The following is a 19,297-nucleotide window of genomic DNA, read 5'->3' as shown; positions in this document are numbered from 1 at the left end:
CCCTGGGAGGTGTCAGATGATAGCTGAAGTATTTGGGCCCTTGTCATCTATGTGAGGTACCTGGATTGAGCTCTGGGCTCCTGGCTTTCACTTGTCTCAGCTCCAGCTGTGTGGGCATCTGCAGAGTGGACCAGTTGATAAAAGATCTCTCTACCTTCAAACAATAAAAACAAACAAACATATCTACATTATTGTGGGTCAAGAGGAACTGAGAATATTAAATTGGTAGTCAGTACACACAACTAGATAATACAGAACCATCCTGAAGTCTGCAGAAAGGTACAGTGATCCAAGTGACAGGAAGGCATGGGGTCACCAATTAGATTTGATTCAACCAAGTCCATCCCGGGATGTATTAAAATCAAATTTGTCTCCAGGGAAAAGATGAGTCTCAACATTGCAAGAGAAAGGAAGTGAATGACACACCAGACTGTCCCAGTTCACTTCTAGAGTGATAGGGCAGGATTTACAGATGGCACGAAAAGAGATGTGATTCTCACAATGTTCTTGGAGAACCTGCTGACCAGGGATATTGGATCTAGCAAAGTTATCATTCTGTTATGGAGGACAGATAATGTTATTCTCTGAAAAACAAGAGGTGAGAGAGGTTATTGTCTTATCGATCTGTCCTACAAGAAAGGAAGTTTTTTAAACTGGAAGAAAGAGATGCTAATGAGTAAGAAAAAATATTAGAATGTGGAAAACTCACTGGTACAAGTCACTAAATACACAAATTCAGAATGCTCCCATATTGTAAACAAGGACATCCACAATCCATATGTTTAGTATGAAGAATAACAAGCAAAAGAATTAAGAATAATAATTCCACTAAAAATAATAGATAATATAGATTTAAAAGTAGACATCAAAAATTCAAAATGTAGGAAGGAAAGGAGTATAATTTTAGTGTTCTTTATTAGTATGTATCTCTTGTTTTTTTTTTTTTTTTGTTTTTGAAGAATTTATTTGAGAGGTAGAGTAAAAGACAGTGAGAGGAAGAGACAGAGGGAAAGGTCTTCTGTCCGTTGGTTCACTCCCCAGTGGCTGCACTGCAGAGCTGCGCGGATCTGAAGGCAGGAACCAGGTGCTTCCTGCCGGTCTCCCAAGTGGGTACAGAGGCCCAAGGACTTGGGCCATCTTCTACTGCTTTCCCAGACCATAGCAGAGAGCTGGATTGGAAGAGGAGCAACCGGGACCAGAACTGGCACCAATATGGGATGCTGGCACCGCAAGCAGAGGATTAACCTAACATGCCATGGACCAAGCCCCTTGTTTTTTCCTTATGCCAAGATGTCTACATGTCAAACAAGCTTTTGATAAGCCAAAAATGTTTTAGTAAGACTCATGGTAAACACAAAGCAAAACTCTATAATATAATAACCAAAGCCAATAAGTGGAAAATTAAAATACACAACTAGGTAAGATCATTTAGCCACAAAAAAGATTATAGAGAAGAAAAATGGTTCAAGTCCTTGGGCCCCTGCACCCACATGGGAGACCTGGAAGAAACTCCTGGTTCCTGGCTTCAGATAGGTGCAGCTGAGCCAATTGGGGAGTGAACCAGCAGATGGAAGACCTCTCTCTCTCTGCCTCTCCTCTCTCTGTGTAACTCTGAATTTCAAATAAATAAATATTTTTTTAAAAAAACCTTTCAAATTTGAACAAGTGGTATTAAGGCCCATGAGCAGTTTGTTTTGGTGAAGACTACAAGTGCTCACTAGAAAAAAAAAAATGTGTACACAGTGTAACAGTGTAGTGATATATATATATATATATATATATATATATATATATATAGTAATAGAAAGGCTCTACAGCTCCACTAATTAATGTTTTTATATATGTACATATATATGATTTGTTTATTTGAGAGTAAGAGTTACATAAAGAGAGCAGGAGAGAGAGAGAAAGAGAGAGAGAGAGAGAGAATCGTCCATCTGGTTCATTCTCCAACTCTCCCGGATGCACAGCGTTGTGGGCCAGGCAGCATCCACTCCCGAGTCTTGGCTCCTGCCCCTGAGCAGGGCCCCCAGGTGTGAGAGGTGTTTCCTGCTGGCTCAGTAACTCTTCTGTCCCCTGATAGCTGTGGAAGAGGAGGTCTGGGGATGAGCATTTATCACCCTCGGTCTCTTTCTGGACTAAACAGGCCATCAACTCCACACCGAATGTGTGAGAATCCCATGGTTTTCAACTTATTGGTATTTATTTGCATTCTATTGTTTGCTAGCAAGTCTGCAGGGCAGGGAGACTAAAGAGAAACTGCCCATGCCCGTGACCTTCAGGTGATGAGGCGAACAAGGCTGCCATGAGGACTGGGAAGAAACTGACAGGCAGGACAACGCCATGGCCGCATGGCTTTAAGGGGTGCAGGGAGGCCTCCTGCCCCCGTGTCTGGGGAGAAGTTTCTCCAGGGGTTGGTGAGTGCTGTGTCAAGGTAGGGCAAGACAGCAGAGGGGGACACCTGCATGGGTTCCTGGGCACAGGAGGGGCTCCTTACAACGAGGAAGTGGAACAGAGAGTGCTGTGGTGCATGTGCAGGGGATGGGGACGCTGGACTCTGTGGTACCAGGCAGGCTGCAGATGAGACTTGGGTTGTCACTGCCCTGACCATGATGGGGTGAGCAGGAGAGGCTGTCCTGGGGCCTGAGGCAGGGCAGGGAGGGGCTGGAGACAGGTGCATCTTTTGTTCCTCATCCACCTCCAGGGTCCTGACAGAGGAGGAGATGGCCAACAGGTGGGATCGTCACCTGACAGTAGGGGACAGAAGCCACGTTGCAGAGGTGAGTTCATCCCTCCCCCCGGGCGTCCTCCATGCTGGGCCAGGTTGGCAGGGGCTGTGCAGCCAGCTGCCTTGTCACCCAGAGCAGATTCATCCCGGGTGCCTCCTGAACCCATCAGCCTGGGGCCATCGTGTCAGCCTCACCAATGAGCACTGCTCTGAAGGCAACAAGAGTTCTTGAAGGAGTGCAGATTTCCGCCTTGCCATGGGGCTGTGCCCGCTGCAAGCCCACCTGACTGCACCAAAGCAGCCCAGCAAGGCGGGGTGGGAAAATGGGGGGACACTTGGTGCCATCTCAGTGTAGCCTGCATGCCATGAGGTGACAGTGACAAGGACCGGGTGCTTCAGGCGTGGAGCTTCTAGTCCTGGGGGAGGCCTGGAGCACACCCACCTTGGGCACACACGTATGATGCACATAGAGAAATACATGTGCACCCCACAGTAGAAGACAGCTCCCCCTCCCCGGAGTAAGCAGCGAGGAAGTAGCAGGAAGGCAGCCAAAGCTGGAAGCCTTGAGGCTGGGCCAACCCTGCTGGGGTCCCTGGGCTCTGCAGAGCCCGTGCTGACCACGAGCAGCCCAGGGGCTGGAAGGGCTGAGCTGCTGCTGGCAGTGACCCCTGCATCCCTCAGGGGTGGGTGTCCCGGTGATCAGCACCCCGGGAAACTGTGGGCCTGTGGCTGCTCCTGCCCGATGCATGCTGTCCCTGTCCTTATGGTCAGCAGCAGCCCGGTGTTACCAGCGTGCGGCTCAGGAGCTGGTGCCCAGGAGTTCTCAGTGCTCTGTGCCTGAAGCCATGGTCAGTGTCAGGACAGGGCCCTGGCTCCCGTTCTGGACAGTCTGGACCACGCTGGCTTGAGGTCCTATGCAGGTGGTGCTCAGCGGGCTGCTCCCCTCCCCCCATCCCAGGAGGATGCCGGTGTCCACCTCCTAAAACTCCTGGGAAGAAGGGCTGGAACAGAGCAGGAGGGGTCGGCAGGGGTTGGGAGTGCTAGGGTGGGGCCTGTGGTAGGACAGGAGGCTGCAGCCTTGGGAGTCTCCATTCAGGTCATTGCAAGGGCAGTCCCGAGTGTGGGGACCTCAGGGAGATGGACAGGCCATGATGGGGCTCCCTGTGCCACCTTGTATTCATAGAGAAAGGCTTTCACAGTTGTGCTGTAATAAAATTGCAGAGGAAGAAAGGAGGGGCAGGAGGTGCAGGTTGCCTGAGACTTGGGACCGTTACGGCAGGTGGCAGAGGGCCCTGGCACCCCTGGTTCTGGGGCAGTTCTGCCAGAGCCCTGCCCTCTTCACCTGGGCCCTGGGGAGAACACAGGCCCCACTTCTGGTGACTTTTTATGAAGCCGGGATGAGAACCCTGACCCCTTGCCAGAGCTGTGTGTCACTTGGGATTGGCTGGCAGGATTCTGTGACATCACAGTCACTGAGAACTGTGCACTCTGGGTTGTCGGCAACCAGCGGTCAGTAGTGCATCTACTGCCCAACTGACCAGATGTTGGTAGCGTAGGCAGGAGGCACTTTTGCTAGAATCCAATGGATTCGCGATGGAGGTGAGTGGGACTTGCTCTGTGCATGAGCTGTGACATGGGGAAGGTCACGCCAGGTGGGTGGCACTGGTCTCCCACGCCAGGTTCCATGAGTGATGTGGCTGAGCTCTCAGTGGGCCCCTGTGTGCAGAGCGTGTATACAGTCGTCTCATTCCTCCCACTCTGCTGGTCATCAGTGTCGAATGGGCCTTGGTGTGAGTCTGTGTCAGACACGGGTTCAAGACTAGGTGTTGGATCAGCTGGTATCAGGTGGGGCAGCGAGGCTGGCTCTGAGAGCCCTAGAGACGCGGGGGCTGGGAGAGGGCCAGGGAGACCCTTGGACTTGGGCTCCCTGGAGGACACGTGGATGCCAGGCTGGGAGAGGAGCATCCTTTCCCAGGGCAGGGGAGGCAAGGTGGGGGCTGTCCTTCCCCAACTGTCCCTAGTCCCTGTGCTCTGGACAAGTCATCCTCCTGGGACCCGACCACCAGGTGCCCGCCCACCTGGCTGTGTGGCTGTCCCCCCTCTGACCAGGGGGACAGCCCTCAGGGCAGCAGTTCCCGTGGGCTCCCTGTGCTGGCTCACATGTGCGTGTGTGTCTTACAGATTGGATATGGACGCCCTGAGGTCCGGCAGGGCCCAGGAGCGAGCAGGGATCATCTTGAAATATGAGCAGGTATGGGCCAGGGTGCTGGGAGAGGAGGTAGGACCCTGCCTCAAGTACTGTGCCTGTGAGAGCCAGACCCCACCTCCCTGGGGACACAGTGGGGAGGGTGGCTCAGCTTCCCTCAGTGACTGAGACCCGGACTTCTCACCTGGGTCCCCTCTCCCCTGCAGGGTCCCCGTAAAGGGCCCCAGTTTCACCTGGGAGAAGAGGACAACGAGAGTGGAGCCCTTGTCCCAGACAAACTTGGCTTCCTGCGGTGAGTCCTCTGCACCCCGATCCACCCAGGGGAGGGACCAGGGTCAGAAACCCCACCATTAGGTAGCACACCTGTCCCCAGGCCCCCTCCTTGATCCAAGCTGTTGTAACAGTGCAGGCACAGGTCAGCGTGTGGCCAGAGCTGATGACCCAGTGAGTGAATCCAAACTGCAGGCAGGGACAGAACTGGACATGGGGCAAGCACGGGGCACACTGCCTCTGAGGCCTCTGTTCATGCTAAGTAGAGGGGGTGGCTTGAGGGTCTTGCCCTGCTCCTAGGGGACACAACCGGGCCATCAGCATTCCAGAGCTGTGGCCACAGGGTTGGGGCATCAGCCTAGAAGGTGGCAGTTGTCCAGGAGGTACCTGGGTCTCAGGGGCCAAGCTAAAGGCTTAAAGGCCTGGCCTGAGGGAAGGCCAGGGATGTGACCTCAAGGCTCCGAACCTGCCTGCAGGCTTCCCCAGTACAGACCGGGACAGAGGGGTTTGCAGCGGAGGGCACTGTGCTGGGAGGAGTGGGACCTGAGGGCAAGAGACAGACTTGGAGGCCCCGTGGCTGGAGGGTGGGCTCCGGTGACCTAGAGGGATGGAGCCGTCTCGGCCACCTTAGCTCTCGGGGATGGGGGTTCTGGCTCCATGTTGTGCCAGAACCTGGAGAAAAAGCAGGAGCCGATTGGTGGAGAGATGGCCACGGTCCGGGCTGAGGAGGGTGAGGTGGGGAGCAGGCACCTCAGGCAGCCAGTGCATAGGGAGGAGGGTGGGCAGGGGGGTACCCAGGGAGGTGTGGTGGTCCCAGGTGCTTCGAGTCCCAGCTGCACACTCACAGCACTGGCAGCAAGGGCTCCTCCCTGGCCCTGGGCTCCCTATGCTCACGGTCACAGCCCCTGCTGGGTGTCTGCCTGCAGCATGGCTGCCCCCTCCCTGCCCTTCTCTGTGCCCTGGGCTGCACCTCAGCAGGGTGAGGAGGACACGGGTCCTGTCCCAGCCTTGCTGGGGAAGTGGACCATGCGTGGTTCAGTGCCCATTCTCATGGTGTTGTCTCTCTTGCCTTTCAGTAAGCAGAAGCCGCCCAGGCATGGATGCCTGGCAGTGCAATGGGTAAGCTGACCTTGGCCATGGACTCTTCATCTAGGAGGCAGAACTAGCAGGCCTGTGGGTATAGGCAGTGCTTAGGGGAGTGCCATATGGTCCTCCAGGGACAGCAGTCCCCAGGAGATCTGTTGAGGCCCACATGCCCCAAAGCAGGCCTGCAGCTCTGAGGTCCCCACCTGTGGGCCACTGTGACCCACTTTCCTGGATGAGATGGGACTGGCTTGAGGATGGCTTGTCCTGTGGGCAGAGCCCAAGCCCCTGAGGCTCCCCTAGTTGGAAGGTCTGGGTGCCGTGGTCTGCCCCTTTGCTGGCTCCTCCCAGCTGAGTTGTCCACAGCCTCCTGAGCTGCATCCGTGGCTTCTCCAGAGGACACTGCTGGGCTCACACCATCCTGTCTCCATTCCCAGCATAAACATCAGGAGGGCCGCCGACTGCAAAAATGGAACAAGATGCTGCGAAATTTCACCAAGTACCGCAGCAGTGAGAAGGTACCTGGACCTGAGGGCCCCTGGGGACCACTGAGGGTGGAGTTGGGATGGACAGTGCCCATCGCTGTGCCTCTCAGACACAACTGTCCTGCCCTGAAAGGACACAGGTCATCTCAGCCCAATGCCCTTGCACCCAGGACACTGCCGCAGTAGAAGATCCAGTCTCCCCTGGGGCCACTCCCAGATGCAGGGCAGGCACAGTTCCTGGTGCCCTGTGTGGGCAGTGAGTGCACCACAGAGCCTGCACTGAGCCCTCGGCCCTCCTCTCACTGTTGGGTCAGGAGGCCCAGGTCCAGGCAGATCTGGGGACACAGCACAGAGCCCAGGGCTCCCCTTCCTGCTGTCTCACCCTACGCTCCCCCCCAACAGAGGGCCTGGGGCGGGTCTCACCAGAGCCTCCTCTCTCCTGTAGTTCCACCGGAGAATTGAGAAAGGCATCCCTGCCCAGGTGCGCGGCAAGGTGTGGGCCATGATGCTCTCCGTGGATACCAGGAAGGCCCAGAACCCTGGCAAATTCGAGGTATGGCTCTGCGTGCAATCTGAGGCAGGCCGACCCGCTTGGGCCTGCTCAGGAGCGCAAGGCTCCCGTGTGGTGGACAAGTAATGCCAAGGAGGAGTGGTCATTTGGTTGGGGCCCCCACCCGGCCCTCCCCTCTGCCTCATCCACGTCTCCCCAGAAGCCTCCTCCATGTCTCCCCACACACAAATGGGCCTGGACACAAGGATCCGGTCAGGGCCACAGCCCTCATCCCTGTGGTTCTGCCTTGCCTCTAGGCCCAGGACTGCCCAGTGCCATTGTGCTGGGTCCTGAATGGATAGAGACGGCCTGGAGTGAGGTGGAAATCCTGTGTGCTAGGGCCCTCAGCTGGCTCTGTCCCTAACGGCCCTCCCCACACCTGACCCTGCTTGTGCGTTTCTTATGCTCGCCGGGCCCTGCCCTCACCTGGGCCTTCTCATGCCTGGCCTGGCCTCAGCTCACCCAGCCCCCACCTGGCCTGCTGGTTCCATCGGTCAGAGTCAGCTCTCAACTGCTTCTGGGAATGAGGGCTGATCCATCAGAGGGCTGGCCCCGGGCTGTCACCTCCCTGGCTGACATCAGGGAGCAAGGAGCAACTGAGCCGCCAGCCCCGCCCTCGCCCAAGTCTTCAAGTGGGGGCTGCCCCTGGGGCCAGCTCCAAGTCCAAGAAGGGTGTCCACTCTCTTGATGGAGCTGGGGCTCTCCTGCAGGGGGCAGCCCTGAAGGCTGGTCAGGGTGAGGCTGACTCCTGTCCTGTGGGGCCTGAGAGCCCAGTGAGGAGGCTCGGAGGCCTGATTCAGTCTCTCCTGCTCTGGGAAGGCAGAGGTAGCACAGAAGGACATTGGCAGAGCCCCTGGCCTCAGGCTGACTGTAGCGGGTCCACAGTGGCCCCTCTGCTGGGCACTGGGGGTGGCGTGGACACTAAGGTGAGTGGGGAACCCATGACCCTCCCTGGATCAGGGGAATGAGCTTCCCTCAAGGGGAACTCTCCCTGCCAACCAGAAGAGCTGATGTGGCTTTGGGGTGCTTGTGTGACAGTGGGGGTTGGCTCGTCCTGAGGCTGGCCCCTCCCCCTCGGCCCTGCCCTGCAGGAGATGAAGGAACGGGCCAGGTTGTGCTCAGATCAAGTCCAACAGATCGATGAAGAGGTAGCACGCACGTTCAGAAGTCACATCATGTTTCGAGAGCGATACGGAGCCAAGTGAGGCCTCTGGGCTGGAGGGGCCCTGGGGGAGGGAGGTGCAAGGGTCCTGGGACACATGGGGTCCTAGGAGAGATGTGGGCTCACACCTAAAGCATAATTCCTGTAGGACAGAAAAAAATGGATCCATGGCCTTCTATTTATACTGAACAGTTTGCTTTCCCAAAGACACTTTGGTGGGAATGAAATGAAAAGGAACACAAGGGGAGACAGTATTTGCAAAATACAGAAAATGAAGTTTGTAAATCTCAATAACAACAAAGCAAATGAGGGTTCCCTGCCCTGACATGGGCCAAGGCTCAGGAGGGCCCCTGCATGATGGCACACACAACTCTCCTACTCAACGCGTGAAAACATGCTTAGCACCTAAACCACAACGGGGCACCAGCGCACAGCTGTGAGAATGGGGGAACTAAGACCACTGAACACCGGGTGCTGGGGAAAACGTGAGGTGAGCGCAATTCCGGTTCGTTGCAGGAACAGAGCACAGTGCCCAGGCCCCCAGCAGCACCCAGGGCCATTTCTCACAATGACAGACACACACCTTCCACATGAACCCCCAGCACACATGCACATTTACACAACCACCAGAACAGCTGAGTGCATAAAACCCTCACGCAAGATTCAGGGTTGTGTTCACAGTCACTGGACGCAGGACTAGCCTGCACGATGCTCAGTGGGGAAACGGATAAGCAACCCGTGTCACAGCTGAATCCGAGAACAGGATTCAGTGAGAGGCAGGACGAGGCTCGGCCCTGGGCTCACCTGGATGCATCTCAGGTGCATCCTGCTAAGAGAGGAAGCATCCCTCAAAGGCTACACGTGCTGTGATCCACTCACAGGACGTCTTCAAGAGGCCAAACTCCAGGACACACAACAGGGCAGTGGTGGCCACGGGCTGGGGGAGGTGGGGAGTTTGGCCACAGAGGCTCATGGGGAACAGATAGGCCACAGGAGCTGCTCCCTATCAGAATGAACGTGCATGGGAGGCTGACTCTCCATGGCTTAGACCCACGGGACTGCACTTCCCACAGTGGGACGCTCACCTCTGCAATGAACACCCACCTGGGGAAACGAAACTGCACATGACTGCACCCTGGGAGATGTGCATGTCCCTGCAGGCAGCACTCACCCACACGGTGGACTGCTCATGAGCAGAGTATCAAGGGCCCTGCGTGTGGCTGTCAGGCTCTGTTAGGCAGAGCCACACTGAGAGCCTCGGCAGCACTGGACGCACAGCCTCTGTCCTCTCTCTTCCAGACAACGCTCCTTATTTGAGGTGCTCCTCGCATACTCAATGTACAACCCCGTGAGTATTCTGCGATAACGTTCCAAGGTCATATCCAGAGCTGTCCATGCAGGGTGCCCCTGGTCACAGAAATCCTAGCCTGGGTTGAGGGGGCCTCTCTAATCCACAAGGCAGAGACTGAGGGGTAGAGTTCAAGCTCATGGCCTCCTTGGCCCCAACCTCAAGTTCTGGGGCAGAACGGAAGCCTTCTCCTGGGCTGGGCTCTGTTCTGGCCCAGGCAGGCCTTACTATGGTGCTTCTTCCTCACGTCTGCAGTGGGGCCCAGCAGGGCACCTGTGCAGCAGAGAGCTCCAGAGGCCATCACGGGTGTGCAGTCTGCACTCCCACAACAGTCTTCCCCTTCCTGACATCTGGGGTGGGGCTCATACCTCTTCTTAACCCTGCACAGCCTGCGCTCAGACCCTGCAGGATTCTCTCCAGGAACTTTGAGAGATCCTGACACCCAAGGGGCAGCAGTGGGGCCTGGTGGTAATGCTCAGCTCTCCCAGGAGAGGTCACCCTTGCCACGTGAGATCATCCCAGCCAGGGAGGTCCTTCTGATGTGTTTTGTGTTCTTCCAGGAATTGGGCTACAGCCAGGGCCTAAGCCACGTGGCAGCCCTGCTGCTGATGTGGCTGAGTGAAGAGGATGCTTTCTGGGCCCTAGTCCAGCTCATGGGGGACAGCCAGCACGCGATGCATGGTGGGTGATGGGTGTGGTGGGCGTGGTCCTGCAAGTGCAGGGATGGGCATGCAGACAAGTGACTGGGACATTGTCCCTCACTGGCTGCTGCGTGCATAGGGCGGTCTCCCTCAGAATGCTTTCTTAGAAGCCAGGGCCGGCAGAGGACCCAATACCAAGCCATACCCCTCACTTCCCATCACACAAAGGTCCTGTGCCTTGTCTTTGACAAATGACCCTTAGGTCTCTACTGGCCTTACTGCTTCACATCTCTACTCAGACTCCCACCCACTGAGCCACACCCTTGCAGAAGGAGCATCCATTCTAGGGTGACCCCTCCTCACCCTGAGTGTCCAGATGGCCCTGAGGCACCCAGTGTGACTGCAGTCAGCCCAGAGGTCAACTTAGGCAGCCTGCCCTGGGCTGTCAGCTGTACCCCCCCTTCCCCTGAGGCTCCCCTGCCTGTTAGAGCTTCCCCTGACCCTCCATGTTCAGAAAGAACCCGCCCCAAGCCTTTGACTTTCCAGCCTTCCCGGGAAGACACTCTGAAGTGAGGGCCGGGGGGTTGCTATTACTCAGATTTCTACACACCGGACTCCCCAAAACTGGAGCGATTCCAGCACCACCTGGGAGCTATCATGCGTCGCGTGCTCCCCTCCCTGGAGAAACACCTGGTAAGTAAACATCTCCTTTCTCCCCTCGGGGGCTCTGTGCTGAGGGAGGGGAGGACAGAGAGGGGTCCTGACTGCTTCCTGGGCCAGGGGAGGCTACGTCCTCACCAAGACTTTCCTTGTTACTGGGGTCTATGGCAGCTTGGGTGTTGGTGTGTTTTCCACCACTTGTTCCCCCAGAGTTTGTGTAGATTGAAGGGAGATGCTGTCCCCAGGGTAGAGTGGACTGAGGGACCTGTGTCCTTTCAGGAATCTGCATCGCTGGGAGGGGGGATGCACCTGCTGCTGGGCTTCCTGCACCCAGGGGCTCTGCCACAGGGCTCAGATTAGAGGGAGTCAGGCCTGGGCCCTGGGCCCTGAGCCCCCTCTGCCTCTTCTCAGGAGAAGGAGGGTGTGTGCCTTGAGGACTACACCGCCCACTGGTACATCCAGTGCTTCCTGGATGGGGTAAGTGCCCCAGGGACCCCTTGCCCAGGGAAGCTCCTGCCCCAGTACCTGGCTCTCTTGACCTGGTGGTCTCTGACTCTGAGCTCCCCCAGCCCCAACAGACACAGGAGGGAGCCTGCTGTGCAGACCAGGCAGGCCCTGCTCTGCTGAGGGTGGTCCAAGCTGAGGCTGAGCCTCAGGGACAGCAAGGAGGGGACAGGTCCCACCAGGACCCATCCTGAGAGCCTGGCAAAGGCCAGAGCCCTACAGTGAGAGGCAGCAGATCCATAGACCCTGGGTGCCACAGGCTGGTTTCAGCACAGCCCAAGGGCTGACCCCTCCCCCAGGTCCCTGGGCTGTCTGGCATCTCCAGGGTGGCTTCCAAAGTGTGCAGAGCAGTCCGCGTGGCCCCAGGGTCCTGGATAGGCCTTGGTACTCTTTCTCTCTGGGCTTCTAGGGCACAGCTAGGATGCCCTATGACACTGCACACCCACCCACTGTGGGTCCTACTAAGGCCCTGATGCGTGGGGTCCTCCAATGCCTCTGTTCCCCAGGTGCCGTTCCCCCTGGCACTTCGGATGTTCGACATTTACATCCTTGAGGGCGCGCACGTACTCACCGGCATGGTGTACACCGTCCTCAAGGTCCACCGAAGTAAGTCCTCAGGGCCCACAGAGGCCTGGGTGCTGGGGATGGAGGAGTTGGGGGGGTCCCATGCTTGGCCCGGGTGAGCAGAACCTAGGGGAGGGACGAGTTTTCTGAGTTCTTGGCCAGCTTAGGGGGCATTGCGAATCCCGTTTCATCCCCAACCCCCAAAAATGGCGCCTCCCAGCCTGACACCCACCCCCATGTCCAGAGCCCATGTTGAAGATGCCCCGGGACCACATCCAGGAGTTCCTGCATGCGCTCCTTCCCCACTGCCTGGCTCTCTTGACCTGGTGGCCTGTGACTCTGAGCAGAGCTGAGCTTCCCCAGGCCCAGCAGACACAGGAAGGAGCCTGCTGTGCAGACCAGGCAGGCCCTGTCCTGCTGAGGGTGGTCCAAGCTGAGGCTGAGCCTCAGGGCCAGCAAGTGGGGGACAGGGCCAGGGTCAGGGGTTGCAGCAGAAACAAGGGTTGGAGCAGCCATGGTGGCTACGCCATGCCTAGGGCTCCTCCTAGCCTGACACCCACCCCCATGTCTAGAGCGCCTGATGAAGATGTCCAGGGACCACATCCGGGAGTTCCTGCAGGTGACCCTGAAGCAGGCCTGGTCACTGAGCGAGGATGCAGTCATCAGGCAGCTGCGGGCCTCCATGCGTGAGCTGGGGAAGCTGCAGTGCCTCCTGCCTCCTGAAGGTGTGTCCAGCACACGGCCCCGTCCCATGCTCCCTTGGGGGAGTCAGTAGTGGGAGTGCCAGGCCCTGGCAGCCCCACCCAGGGACTCACCTCTTCCTAGTCCTCCTTGTCCTCCCTGGGCTCAGCAGTTCTGCTTTCAGGAGCTTCTGACAGCATGGCCTGGCGGGGCCTCGGGCAGCTTCCCTGGATCCTCCTGCGGGGTGGTCCAGCCGGCACTGGATCCCCTTCAGCCATCTGAGGACCCCTGGAAGGCCCACGTGCCCTGAACCCAGTAGTGGGGGCCGAGTCCACTCCTGTGAGCAGGGTGGGCGCAGAGGCAGGCGCTGGGGGCCCCCACGGCAGAACCCAAGTTCAGCTGAGTGTGGGCTCTGCAGTCCTAGCCTTGGGCCAACAGAAGTCAGCAGGACCCGGAGCAGCAGTGGCCTCTGGGCTCTGGTGCAGAGGGGTCCCCGTTCTTGTCCCCTGCTGACAAGGACCTGAGCACCTGGGTCCCCATGCAGAGCAGAGATGGCTTTGTCCCAGCTCTAGAGGCTGGCAGTGGGGGCCCAGGGGCAGCCTGTTCAGACACTGGGAAGTCCCCACTGTGCTTCCAGGTGCTGCCTCCCCTGGGTGCTCGTGAGACAGAAGCAATGACAGCCCAGTTTCACCGGGAAAGGGACTGTGGCCCAGGGGCAGAGGACACAGGGAACCCCTGCCACCTCTTTGGAAACCACATTCCCTGTCCCCGAGGGCCTGGCCAGACCCCATGTCTGCCCCACAGCCCCAGCTCTCACCCCCATCATCTTAGGCTCAGTTCCCTTCCTACAATTGAGGAGGGACTCAGATGCGGGTAACTCAGCCAATGCACTGTTAGGGCCCAGGATTTCAGGTGGGGTAGGTAATGGGGTCCTGAGTTGGTGCCAGCAGTCCCCAGAGATGAGAGAGTGAGGTGGGGGGCTCAAGGCCTGTCCAGTCTGTGGGCTTTGAGGGGAGAACCAGAGGTGTCCCTGTCATTCCCATGGCCCAGGCTGCATGCACCATTCCTTCTGCGGCCAGCAGGCTGGAGGTGTCCTGAGCATCACACCGAGTAATGGGGACCCCAAGGGTCAGGTCAGGGCAGGCACCCTGCAGGCCAGATGGTGGCCGTGGAGAAATTAAACCCATCTGTTCTTTTTCCAGATAAGCCAACCGAAGATGGCAGCCCGGCCCTGCAGGTGCTGCCTGGCTCTCAGGAGCGCGCTCCCCCACCAGTGTCCATCAAGACCATCGTTGAGCGCAAAGGCTGTCACCCTGCTGCTGCAGCTCTCCAGGAGCCAGCGGGGACTTCAGCTTCTGTCCCCGGGGAGACCGGTCCTCTCGGATCTGCCGTCCAGCCCGACTCCAAGCAACACACCAAGGAGGAGAAGGGCAGTCGTGGCGAGAGCAGCACCCAGCCCTGCGGCCAGGGCTCCTCCACGGGGGCCTCAGGGTCAGGGGGCGCCGCCCACCTCTCGGGCCCACAGTGCTCCTGGCTGGACGAGCCAGGCCCCCTCCGGCGCTGGACTTCCCTGACCAAACTCAACGTGACCTTCCAAGATGACTCCGACTCTGAGGACGAGGAGTACTACAGCGGCCTGGAGAAGCAGGAAGACGACGAAGAGGAGGAGGAAGGGGAGGAAGACCAGGCTGCTGAGTGTCCTGCGTCTCCCTGGCCAAAGCTGCTTCGGGACCTGAGATTCGTCCTGCCCGAGACAATTTTTGAAGAGGACGAGGAGGGAGGCTGTGAAGAGGGTGCCTCCCCAGAGCCCTCGTCCCCAGCCCTGTCTGTGAAGTCCTCAGAGTCTCTGCGTGGCCCAGGCCTCTTGGCCCCACAGAGCTTGCAGAGCAGGGGAGACCTGTCCCGATGGGGGGGCCTCCCAAATCTCAGCCCGCCTGTCAAAGGCGCTGATTTCTGGCCCCTGGAGCTGGGTGGCCAGCAGGGTCTCAGGGCCCCTCCCCCACCTGCCTCAGAGCCCCTGGATCCCGGGCCCATGCAGGCTGTGCCAGCCCTGGGAGCAGGGCTGAAGACGCCCTCCCTGCATGGGAGCCCCATGCACTCTGGGGACACTCACGGGCTGGAGCCTGCAGGAGCCAGCTCTGCACTGGGAGACCAGGCCTGTGTGCCCTCCCTGGCTCGAGGCCTCCTTGCTGCCCATTCCATGGAGGAGCTGGATGTGTGTGGGCACCTGGAGGGGAAGAACAGCCCACCAGGTGTCCAGCTCAGACGGGCCAGAAGCTTAGGCTGTCTGAGCACAGCGGCCTCCCCGATGGACAAGGCTCCTCTCTGGAGCTCCTCTCCCCCATCCTGAGGCTTCACCCATGCTCATCTCGGCCAAGGAGGCTAGCTTGTCTATGCCCGCCGGCTTCCCTGATGGTCAAGGCTCCTCTCTGGAGCTCCTCTCTCCCTCCCTGAGCTGCCTCACCCTAGCTCAACGCGGCCAGCATCTGGCTTCTCTTTGCCCGGCATCCTCCCTGATTGACAAGGCTCCTCTCTGGAGCTCCTCTCCCCCACCTGAGCTGCCTCACCCTAGCTCAACTCGGCCAGCATCTAGCTTCTCTATGCCCGCCGGCCTCCCTGATGGACAAGGCTCCTCTCTGGAGCTCCTCTCCCCCTCCCTGAGCTTCCTCACCCTAGCTCAACTCGGCCAGCATCTAGCTTCTCTTTGCCTGGCATCCTCCCTGATTGACAAGGCTCCTCTCTGGAGCTCCACTCCCTCACCATGAGGCCTTATCCTAGCTCAACTTGGCCAGAAGCCTAGCTTCTCTATGCCCAGCGCCTCCCGCCTGACAAGGCTCCTCTCTGCAGCTCCTCTCCCCTCCCTGAGCTTTCTCACCCTAGCTCAACTCGGCCAGCATCTAGCTTCTCTATGCCCGCCGGCCTCCCTGATGGACAAGGCTCCTCTCTGGAGCTCCTCTCCCCCTCCCTGAGTGGCCTCACGCTGGCTCATCTCGGCCAAGGAGCCAGTCCACTGCCACAGTTGCTATGGGCACCCTCAGAGCAGGAGATGAGATAGGACATGAACCCAGGCACCTGTGGGCTGCCACATACCCCTCCCGCCTTTGTGAAGGAACCCTCGGGAACTTCTGCCCCTTGTTGATTGTGTATTAAATGGTTTCAGAATGCCTTTGATTTTGTGACCCCTGGAGCCGAGCTGCCACACAGGGTCCCTGAGTCCCTTGCAAGTGGCTGGAGGTGCCACAGCCTCCAGATGCAGTCAGAGACCCAGCTTGGGGTGCTCCATCACTTCCTGAGATTGACCTGTGCCCAGCGTGGACCAGAGGAAAACTGGAGGAGCAGCAATGGCTGGGTACATGTGGTCTTTGGGACAGTTCAGGAGTGTGGGCCCAGCCAAGGGACCAGGCCCATGATCACCTCTGTGCACTGTCCTGGGTGTGTGGGCACCAGGTTCCCACTCTTCTTTCCTCCCTGCCCCATCTCACAATCCAGCATCTCATGGCCTGAGCCTGCAAGAGGACCCCAGGGCACTTCTGACCACAGACCAGGATGCCAGTGGGTGGAGGCAGCCCCAGAATGTCCAGGTGGTCCTGGTGGCACACCTGGCTGGCCAGATGCCCACATGCCCTCTAGCAGCTCAGGCCTCCTGGGCTGCTGTCACAGTGGGTTCAGCTTCTCCAGGTCATGCTGTCACTAGGGGTCATTAGCATGGAGAATGTGTCCCCTGACGTTGGGAGAAGAGACTCCTGGCTCAGAGGCTCCTGGCCTGGAGGATCCACAGGGAAGGAGTCTGGAACCCTACCTTGGGCAGAGAGAGCATCCCAGTTCTCCAAGGGTCCCTGACACTTGTAGCCTCTTCCTCAACCCACACGACCTCCAAAAGGCGACTAGGCCCTGTTCATCAGAAGCTACCTGGGTCATCCCAATGGGGCAGGTTAGGCCATAGCCATTTTCCCCTGGGTCTGGAAGGCCCAGGATTCTCTAGCTGTTGAGTCTGGTTTGGAGTTGACCACTCTGTACTCCGTTCTTGAATGAACCATGGCTGTGTCAGTGGCAGGACCCCAAGGGCTCAGAATCGCTGGTCCCCACAGGGTGCTTTTTGCAGAATCACACTGAGGCCAGAAGCTGACAAGATAGAGGGTGACAAGTGGCTACTGTGCTGATGACTCATCTCTCCAGGCTGGGGAGCCACAGCCATGGGCCAGTCCTGAGCCTGCTCCTGTTCTCCAGTGCTCGAGGCTGGTCCTCTTGTTCCTGGGAACCATAAGGCCATATTTTGGACTCTTCACCTGCTTCTTCTGCTCCTTATCTGGGGAAAGATGTGAGCCTGATGATGAGCTTACAGGCAAGGTTGCTACAGGGCAGGCAAAGTGGATGGGAAGGCCCCTGTCCAGGTCAAGCCTGTCCTGTGCTCCCTGCTCTGCCCTGGCTTCCTGGGTGGACCGCAGTGTACTCAGAGATGTGCAGGCATCCACCTGTCCAGGCGCATGCCCTAAACAGTGTTACTAATGGGAACGCACACCTAGAGACTTTCCTGGTGCCTATGGCCTTGAACCATCCTCCCCTGGTCAGCCATGTGCAGGGTGACCTGCAGACATCCGTCTCCATTGAAAGCCACCTGCCTTTGGTGACAGTCCTTTGCCCTCTCCTGGAATGGAGATTTCACAAACCTGGTGCTCTTTCTTAAGATTTTCTCCTTTGTATCACTTTGCTAAATAGAAGAAATAAAAGGAAGCTAGCTATATTAATATTGGGTAGATTTCACAGAAAAGAATTTTATAAGAGATAAATAAACTTCAATATGTTTCAGGGGTCAATTCATCAAGTATATATAAGTATATATATATGTATATATATGAGTATATATATATATATGTGTGTGTGTGTATATATATATAAATATAAAGCTAAATACTTACACACCTAATAAAAGTAATCCAAAAGATGTGAAGCACAAAAGCCAATGTAAATGTAAAGACAGGCAAATCCACAAGTGTAGTCAGAGCCTCCGTACCCTTCTGTTGACAATGGATGGAACAGCTGGAAGAAACTGAGTGTGGAAGACCAGGGCAGCCACACCAAGAGTCTGTCCTAGGTGCATCTGTCTGACACTCCAGCCCGCAACAGCAATGCGTGATTTGTTTCCAGGCACATGGAACCTTTACCAAGATGGGACACACTCTTGGCCACAAAACTAGTCTTAAGACAATTAAAATGACCAAAGTCATGCAAAATGTGTTCTCTGAACACAACGAAATTATATTTGAAAACAATAATAAAAAATAAAATCCCCACATAGCTGAAAATGAAGGTCTAATTTCCCTCTAAGTAGTGAATGGGTGGAATGGAAATTCAAAGGGAAATTAGAGATCACTCCAAACTTAATGAGATGAGAATTTGATAAATCAGAATGTATGGGGCATTGCAGGAGCTACTGTCATGGTATAGTGGGTCAGGCCTCTGCCTGCAGTGCCAGCATCCCATATAGGTGCCAGTTAAAGTTCAAGCTAGGCCCCTGCAACCTGTGGGAGACCCAGATGAAGCTTCTGGCTCCTGGCTTCAGCTTGACCTAGCCCTGGCTGTTGCAGCCATCTGGGGAGTGAACCAGTGGATGGAAGATCTCTTTCTTTCTCTCTCTCTCTCTCTCTCTCTTTCTGTAACTCTTTCAAATAAATCTTTAAAAACAAAACAAACAAACAAAAAAAGAAAGGATAGGATATTGCCAATGCTTACAGTGCTTACAGGGAAAATTGTAGCACTAAACATTTACATTAGAAATGAAGAAAGAGGGGCTGGCATTGTGGCGTAGCAGGTAAAGCTGCCGCCTGCAGTGCCAGCATCCCATATGAGCACCGGTTCGAGTCCCGGCTGTTCCAATTCCAATCCAGCTCTCTGCTAATGGCCTGGGAAAGCAGTGGAAGACAGCCCAAGGCTTTGGGTCCCTACACCCACATGGGAGACCTGTAGAAGCTCCTGGCTCCTGACTTCAGATCAGCACAGCCACAGCCATTGCAGCCAATTGGGGAGTGAACCAGCAGATGGAAGAACTCTGTCTCTCTGTCTCTCCTTCTCTCTCTGTGTAACTCTTTCAAAAATAAATAAATAAGTAAATAAATCTTTGAAAGAGCTCAAACCAATGACTTCAATTTCTACTTTTGGAAACTAGAATAAGAAGGGGCTGGGGTTGTGGTAGAGTGAGTAAAGCCACCACTGGCAATGCCAGCATCCTATATGAGCATATATGACCTAGCTGATCCACTTCCAATCCAGCTCCCTGTTTATGGCCTGGGAAAAGCAGTGGAAGATGGACCAAGTGTTTGGGCTCTTGCCACCCATATGAGAGATCCAGATGAGGCTCCTGGCTCCTGGCTTCTGCCTGGCCCAATGTGGGCCATTGTAGCCATCTGGGGAGTGAACC

General features: G+C 56.7%; 1 protein-coding gene across 1 annotated transcript in view; it reads right to left on the bottom strand.

Annotated features, from left to right (window-relative positions):
* The window catches only part of LOC100340890 (beta-microseminoprotein), a 50,082-nt gene extending 36,361 nt beyond the window's left edge, over nt 1–13,721 (bottom strand). The window contains exons 1-3 of the mRNA XM_089314135.1: nt 13,017–13,721; nt 12,209–12,327; nt 61–154 (exon numbers count right to left, since the gene is read on the bottom strand). The gene's annotated coding sequence lies outside the window, so the exon portion shown is untranslated. The remainder of the gene's footprint in view (nt 1–60; nt 155–12,208; nt 12,328–13,016) is intronic.
* Nucleotides 13,722–19,297: the final 5,576 nt, after the last annotated feature.

This window comes from Oryctolagus cuniculus, chromosome 15 (assembly GCF_051225735.1).
Source record: "Oryctolagus cuniculus isolate XC-2025 breed Fujian yellow rabbit chromosome 15, ASM5122573v1, whole genome shotgun sequence".
Taxonomy (NCBI): domain Eukaryota; kingdom Metazoa; phylum Chordata; class Mammalia; order Lagomorpha; family Leporidae; genus Oryctolagus; species Oryctolagus cuniculus.
Note: the sequence above shows the minus strand (reverse complement) of the source record. Positions and strands in the feature narration are given on the sequence as shown.